Source organism: Haliotis asinina, chromosome 5 (genome assembly GCF_037392515.1).
Source record: "Haliotis asinina isolate JCU_RB_2024 chromosome 5, JCU_Hal_asi_v2, whole genome shotgun sequence".
In the NCBI taxonomy this organism is placed as follows: domain Eukaryota; kingdom Metazoa; phylum Mollusca; class Gastropoda; order Lepetellida; family Haliotidae; genus Haliotis; species Haliotis asinina.
Window position 1 is genome coordinate 23,297,561 of NC_090284.1, and position 9,097 is coordinate 23,306,657.

Genomic DNA, 9,097 nt, shown 5'->3' on the forward strand with positions numbered 1-9,097 from the left:
TGCCATATAGCTGGAATATTGCCGAGTGTGGCCTTAAACAGGGAGCCAACCAAATCTATTCTTGGTTATTATCTACTGATTTTGTCTTGACTGCATCCCTAGAACTGGTGGAGAGGTATTTCAAGAATAGCATCTGCGTTCCACGCATGAATCAAATGACTGTAACTGGCCAGGTGAATCCAGGTCATACCCAGTCATTGTAACGTATTTAATGGATATTTATAGCAGATAACAGCTGTTCATATTGAGATATATCAATACAGGTCATACCCACACATTGTGGCGTTTTAAATGGAAAGCTGTTCATACTGAGGTAGCATGACAAATACTGAGATAGGATGATCACTTGTCAAATCGATAGGCAATGCCATAGGTACGGTTGTGATTATATGTTTTAACATAATCTAGGTGTAAATGAAGGAAAAATGAATCTCTACAATCTACATACATGTATTGTCTCAGACAGATAATATCTAAACGATTTGGAGTAACTTACCATTCTACAGGCAACTTGATCTGAACTTTTTATCTCGATATTGTAGTGTAATGACCTCTAGTGTATTTGACCCAGTTTGTAGAGACTATTGTGAATGTACGTTGTTGAGCAACCTACCAAGACAAATACATTGTCCAGTCATGGTAGAGCCATGGGAGTGTAGTGTATTTTACACGTATCCAGACCCAACAAACTGAATTTTATCCAGTGAAATTCTACAATCATCATACTGATATTTGTCTATCACTGGATTATTGGATGTTAATCCTAACGGCACATCCTATTCATGTAGCCACCATCGGGTCATTTACCAAGGGATTCGTGCGTTCTTTTATGTGCACAGGGTTATGTACTGTATACGAGGCGTTGAAAGACACTGAAAGAGAATTTCACCCGAAAATTTGTACTCCTGGTCACGGGTGGGCTCGATCCTGGGCAATAGTTAAAACAATCATGAATGTATAGATTTGTGTCATTCATGAAGTCTTCATCTTCAGTATCAGTTATCCAAGAATCGTCAGTTGAAGACTGTTGGTTGACTGTCGAGGAATAGCGTTATGAGGGGCCCGGACCTCTGACCGTTACACATCAGTCATGTTGTGTTGTACGACAGGTACTGTATGTGACACGTGGGGGCTGTTGTCCTGTCCCTCATACAGCACTCATGATCATATTCATCATGCTCAGTTGGTGCTGTCTCTCTTCAAAATGCTGCCTTTCATCTGATTCGACCTAGGCTTTCTCGACACCAAGTTGTTATCGTTCAAGTTCTTTTTTCTGGCGTTCAAGGCGAAAACTCTTATCATCAGCTCTCTCGTTTGCTGCACCAAATCCATCCATCACAGATTTCAGAGCTGCTTCCATCCTCGTCTTCCGGGCTCTTTTTCCTCTCGCTCTTCATCTTCCCCAGCAATGGATTCCTTTCTTCTATTCTTTCTGCTTCACGTGTCAGAAGCATCCTTTCCATCCCTTTCAGTTTCATCAGCAAGACGTGTAATGTTAACACAACTGTCACCAACAGCCTCTGTGGTTGCGTGTGCTGTATCATCAGGTTCACAAGGATCCACTCCTTCATCCTCGAGCCTCTTGGTCAACGTATCTATAGCCTTCAAAGGCGTCCACGCTGGTATGGTATCAAGAATGGCGAAAGTTCTCACAGAAAACTGACTAAGTTTCCTTCCCTTTTCTCTTTTTTCTTAAGGTTTGATTTACACTTTCAGTATGTCCTCTGTCATCTCTGAGGTATGGATTTTCCCTTTCCATTGGTCAAATATCCTGTTGAATCCTTCTGCAGGCCATTTATATATTGTAAACCGAAACGTTGCTTTGAAAGTGTTCCTCCATACCGTTCTCTTCCCATGTTGCCAATGGGCATTTCGTTTCCTTGTCATTCCAAGCGGAACCGCGTCTTTAGGCAACAAGAAGTTCTTTCCGGTTCGCCATTATCGTTTGTCCGTTCTTAATGGAAGCTAGACATCAACTGATAGATATCTCATCAATAAAGCACGTAAAATGTAGGCAGGAAACTACCAAATTAATCATTATGAAATCGAGCGGGAAGAAATACTCTGAGTAAATTTGTCCTCCGTTTATACAAGTGTGCAAATATCACCGTATGAACAGGGCTGTAAAATACTACTTATGCTGCTGTTTGTCCTACTACATTTACTACAACTATGCCATAATAACATATAATATTCGTGCGAAAGTATGACTTATATATACTAGCGGAAAATGTACTTGTGCCATAATGTTGTGTATAATTATAGTAAGAACATAAAACTTGGTAAACAGTAAAATCAATGTTTCATTAGTGAATGTCCTTAGCGTGAGTGAGACTTGAGGAATATTGTTCCGAATGTTCACCAAAGACTGCCCCCTTCTTAAAGAGTCAATGGCTGGTTTGGTTGTTGACGTCGGCGTCATCCCGTTCATGTTCTGTGGGCGAAAGGTCTGCCCAAACTGATGGCCATGGCAGAACATCAATGTTCTGTTGCCTTAAATGGTCTGTGACATCACGTGTATTGCCATGCTGAAAGGTAAGGGGTCCACGATTTTGGATGAAGGGCACATCGTGATGTTCAATAATTTCGTTTCGGTAACGTAAACTCCCCCCCCCCAAAAAAAAACAAACCCAAAACAAAACAAAACAAAACAAAAAAAACGAACAAACCCCCCAAAAAAAACCAAAACAAAGACCAAAACAAACAAACAATAAACAAAACAAAACAAAACAAAAAACAAAACAAAACAAAACAAAACAAAACAAAACAAAAAAAAACATTACATGCCTACCACCAGATAAACGACGTTTGCTTAATGCACACGTCGGCGTGATGTTCCCCATCACGTTTGTACACCGTAGCTCACCCATCTGAACTGTCAAGGTAAAATCGATACTCATCTGTAAACAGGACACAGTTCCAGTCTCTTTATGTGAACAGATGTTGCTTGCACTATGCTAGACGTGCGTGACGGTGACGTTGAAGCGAAACGGGACGTATGACAGGTCGTTGACGTCAAATACTGTGCTGTCTTTGACAGTTTCCTACAGTCCTCTCTCTGATAAGTCTCAACCCAGGAATCGTTCGAACTATCAAGGTTGCAGGTTGAAACTGATTTCTTAGATGGTCGAGGCGGTTATGACTGTCCTGCCGACACACGTGGACGACCGGCTCGACTTAAGTCGCGGGTGTTGCCATTTTGCTGACAACGTCTCCAAAGAGACGATATGGCGTTCCGACGAACGTTAAAATGTCTAGCAACTTCAGTCTGGACATTCCAGTCTGCAGCATATCGACGGCACGTAGACGTTCATTTTCTGATAGACGGGGCATAATGTGTTGTAGTGTAAACACAACCAGTAGTGTGTTTTTCCTATCACCAGGCATCTATACAAACGATATGTACTTTTGTGGGCTAAAAACACGTTTGACGAAATCATAATTGAGTTTAACATGAAACGAATGTACAGCAGAAATAGAGACAATGACTAAAGTGCGTTTGGTACCATTCTTCCGCGATAAGTTTTCAAAAATGTTTTGAAATGGATATTTCATGATATTTTATATAAATCAGAGTTACTTTTTCCCGTTACTATATATTCTAGTATATAATAGAGGCATGACCCCTTGTAAATTACATTTACCATTATCTGAGTGCAAAGTAATCACCAAACAAAGCGAATCATACGACATTGTCTCATACATATGCAGTGTGTCGAGCTCACTGAATTCTCTACTCACCTACCATATGGATCTCCTGCTTTGTTACACAGCTCATTAAGAGGGAAATAAAACACATATGCAGCGAGTAATGGATTCGAAGTGGTTCTGACTGTGTCCTACAGAGGGAAAAGGGTTTATGTTTTAGTATGTTTGGGTCATCTTGATAACCCTAACCCTTTGATAGCTCGTCAAGATGATGGTAAGAGTGAGTGATTGAGTTTACTTTAAGGTCACTATTAGCAATATTCCAGCAATAGCATAGGGACACCATAAATAAGCTCCACAAATTGTATGTTATTAAATTATGCTATTCACCGCTCCTGATAGATAGCAACCTGCTCAAGGTACTCCTGTTTACACCCGAATGTTCTGATCGATATTCAACTCCATGGCGATACTTTCATCTGTCTGAACGAGGAAGTTGCATGTCGGTTTAAACAACGGGGCTTCTCAATTATATTGTACCAGTAGGAATGACGTTTGGAGCCTATATACGGTTGTGTATCAAATCGTATCATAATTTCACGTAAGCACCACAGATTAAATGTCGCTTCTGTTGAATTTTCTCTTGGTAAAGTCCTACCAATCCAGGTTTGTGTACGGACTGTGTACTATACGATTGATCCACTAAATCTTGTTAGTTATCAACAAAGGCCCGGAATAGACTCTTTTAACGAAATCGTACCCGTTGGTAAATGGTGCTTCATGCATCTTTTTATTTCGAAAGTTGTGGTTTGCAGATATTAATTTTATATCAGCCCATTTATTGTTTGAAAAGAGTGTACCGGTCTGATAGATGGTCGACACCACTCTAATGATGGATCACTGACATTGACACTGTCGTCAAGTAGATACCGGTTATCTTGTAATTAACACACCCAAGTTAGTGATTATTGTTAAACGACGATTCCAGTAATATCAAGGCAAGGGACACCGGAAATGGACATCAACGTGAAGAGCATTGGGCTAGTCAAATTAGCAAAAATTTGAATCATAAAGAAATGAAACTTGTTGATTTCTACAAATCTTCCTACATTAACATGCTAAACGTCCCCTAAATTCCCGCTTGAACTAAATCCATAGTGCACGTACAAATATGGCTACCCCATGCAACCTTCTGTGAATGTAGAATACCAATTGTGAGAGATAAACTAGTCACAACTTCTCTATTTGTGTACGTCAGTACATAAACGTTTGACAACCCAGTGAATACAATATCAACATTGTTGACTATTATTTCAGGAAGAAAAGAAAATCACATTTCGGAGTTCTGGAAATAGGAAATAGAATTTTTGTTCTAAAAATAGATTTTTTATATGTGTTTACCTATGGGTGACACAAAGACCTATGGGTATAATAATAAGGCTTGGATATGTCCAAAATACCTTGAAGTTTTTTGTTCAATGTCTTTTTCACCACAAACCACCAAATATAATTTTTTAACTTTAAAAAATAATATTTTTACAATTTGACAGAAACTGAAATGTGCATTTGTTTTGCATTTTTCGAATTCAATGACAACTAAATACATCGCTCAACTGCAATAATTTGAGTTTTATTCCCCAAAATCAAGCAAGTGAAAATAATAATTTCATAAAATAAGACACATTTAAGTAGCCCTTCCCGTGCTATAAAAAGAAGATTTGAAGAAAATATCATACCTCATCCTGGAAGTACCCAAACATAGCTGCAGAATGTCAAGACTATATAAAACTATACTGGACAAAAATAGTCAGGGGTATATGTACATTTGGAGATTACGAACCAGGATCTATGTAGTCATTGATACGCTCAATCAAATATCAATCATAAAAATAATAAAATCCCCAACTCATATTGTCCAGTATATTTACAGGGCATCTTCAAACACGTATGATTAAAGATCCAACAGTTTTCATTTCCTTGTCAGTATGGAGGAAGATGAAGGCAGTGGCTTGTTTTCAACTTCACTCTCATCAGCATCGCTGGAAGACAATTCATGAGTTGTTTCATCAGATGGCAGGTTATGACCTTCTCCACTCTCCTCTGCAAGGTATACTGGGTTTGAAATACTGAAATTACCTTGACAATATCCACATAGACGCGAAAATTTCAATCCTATCTTTGGGCACCCACACATACGCATACACCCTGTTTTACAATTGTATTTGATCATGTTGATCGAAGTCTCTGGAAACTGAACGTTTGCCGATGTAGGTGGAAAGGCAGATAACTGCATCAGTGTGTGAATGTAACACTTGGCAACGGCTCTTATGAAACCTGTGCTCATTAAGGGATGTAAAAGACTTAGGTGTTCCATACAGTGCCTGAAAGAACTCCTCCCCTACTAACGCAACCATTTCCTTCGTGGGTAACTGATTATTGAACACTATGAAAGTGGTTGCAAGTCCTGTCGTTCTGTGAACAACATGACAGATATTTTTCTTTCCCTGTTTGCACAACAGTGAATCAGCACAATCAATGCCTTTTGGACAATGAGAGGGTCAGCATTTCACTCATGAAATTGTAGTGTCAGAGCCTTTATCAACTCTGACTTGTTTTTACCATTGAACAAGCTCAAGAATTTATCTTGTACAATTGCCAATGGTGTTTCAGAATTGGAGACAATATCAGTGCTCAGATATCTGGATGTTCTTCGACTCTGTTCAGCACCTTTTGTGTACACAAACTCTCCATACCCATTGAAGACAATAATGCAGTTGTTTCCAAATACGTCAAATAAGCAAACCCGTGAAGGTCCCGGGGTAGAATAGGCCTTCAGCAACCCATTCTTGCCACTAAAGGCGACTCAGCTTGTCGTAAGAGGCGACTAACGGGATCGGGTGGTCAGGCTAGCTGACTTGGTTGACACATGTCATCGGTTCCCAATTGCACAGATCGATGCTCATGTTGTTGATCACTGGACTGTCTGGTCCAGACTCGATTATTTACAGACCGCCGCCATATAGCTGGAATATTGCTGAGTGTGGCGTAAAACTAAAACTCGCTCACTCACGTCAAATTCGCATCATAAACATCATTGTGTGTTCGACTTTGCGGCCATATCACTTTTCTCAGCAAGCATCCACCATCAACGATGTACAAATATTAGAATCTGGATGAATTTCTTCATCATGTGGAAGGCTTTGTTTACCTGACAAAGAATAATTGACATGACACATTTTCCTGTTTTTCTCTTTGCGTATTCATCGGATAGAGGACATGGAGAAGGTTCATATTTCAAACAGGACAAAAAGTCATAATCTGTTTTCATTGGACACAGGATGCGATGAAACAGCTGCACTGATAGGTATAACCCCATTCAGTATTTTGATTGAGTTGTTAATGACTGATTAGGGGAGTACTCTTTTTTTGTCTTGGAATATGCAGATGTACAAAGCTTTTGCCAACTATATTCTGCATAGCAGAATCTCCAATTGCAGCTGCAGAATCGCAAGTAATGTCTTCTTTGCCAATAATTCCCCTACTAAAGGAGACCAGTTCTTGTCAAATGGAGACTGAGACACACCGGTGTGCCTCTCAGTTGTAGATGTCCGTAGTTCTACGTGCTGGTCAACACTACAAAATCTGGTCCCACAGAATCTCTCGAAGTACTGACACATTTCAGTACAACCACTGCGTCAACACACTGTTTGCCAGTCCTTGTCAATGATTGAGACCCCCGGATGTCTTTATGGAGAACTTCAATCGTTATGTCTGTACTTTGTACTTTGTACTTACTTTGACAGTAAAACCACCAACCCTGGAAAAAGCTTCAAATCTCCCAGTTGTGAGATCTGTTGAATGTGCAAATGGGCACTTGTGGCACAAACAATATGCCGTGGAGCACGAGAATATGGTATCATCTTGCAGGCAGCATCAAGGTGATCAGAAGATCCCCATATCAACGAATCTTGCTCGAAATATTGACACCAGAACTTGTCAGATCTTCCGTCAGACCTGTCAACATACTTTTCAGTTGGGTCAGAGGCATAGATGAGTGACCCCAGCTCTTTCAGTTCACTGTCATTAATTATGTAAGACACAAGGAAATGGAAACCAGAAGTCTGACAACAACTGATGCTAGAGTACTTTTGTACTGGTGGGAAGCTACAATATCAGCTTTCTATAGAGGTTGTCAAGTGTCCAAAAACATTTTCTGTCCACGTTTCCTGCATTTGCATCAGAATATACCAGTGCAGGATATATTGCGTCTGCATCCGATGCCTGTAAGTCGACAAATGGCAATGGGATCACTTTGGATAGTTGTACTTCATAACTGACACTATTTCATGTATCCTCTCCAGCGTGTGTCCTCCAATTTCAACCGTACTCCATCCACCCAAAGCGTATCCACAAGAATATGTACAGAGTATTTCTAATGCAACATAACGGTTTCCTTCCACGAGTGTTATAAATGATAAGACCATTACCACAGTGAGATGGCGATTTGGACTTCAGGGTTTGTTAACTACTTTCAGTCTCACATCATCATGAAAGTCTCCCACGTTGCTTATGAGATCCTCTGTTGAATACTGAAATTCATCATTTTGTTCCAGAAACTCAGACAAATGATCAAATGCTCTGAGTTTTTAATCGGCAAGCCTCCCCTCGGATAGAACGTGGTCTGTTACCGAATTTCTTACACCACTTGCAGCCACTACGTCTATGACACTCGGTGTCCGTTCAGTAACAGCTCGACCCCACTCATCACCACGATGTTCAGCCTTGTCAAGAATGGAATCTTCAAAAAATATCCCTCTTGCCGTTTTGTTTTTTAGTCTCTGAAACTATATCACATTTTCGTGCTCAGAACAAGCAATTCATTTTGAAACAGAAAGTTGACAGTAATGATCTTAGAAGAACGTCTTTCGAGTTGAGGGATTCACAGCTGCTAAGATAGACAAGTGTAATCTTTGCGGCAATTTACATGAACTGAAACAGAAGATATTCCAGATACTTTTCAGCAGTTCCATCATTCCTCCTTATACTCTTTGCAGTACGGTAGTTAGACCTCCGTTGATGGTAACAGTATCACTAGGATATAAACTTGGCTGTATATGACACAAGACTCCCCATTGTTCAAATGTGGATATGCTTTAGTATGTCATTGCTAAATGACCATCTCAAAACTACCAAAACGTGGAAACAAGGATAGAAATGTTGTGAGAAGCAAATGCAATGTTTGTTAGTGCATCAAACTAGAAACTGTATATAACTGTTACTCAATTTGCTTCAGTGAATGGTAATACCAGAGGCTTCCTGAAATCACCTGAAAGAGAAAAGCGTCTGTCAAGATGTGTATTCCTTAACAACTAAGTACATCACACAGAATGGAAGCTGTTGAACTCACTTTTCAGCTGCTCGTGTTAAACTATTCACTGACAAAAAGTCA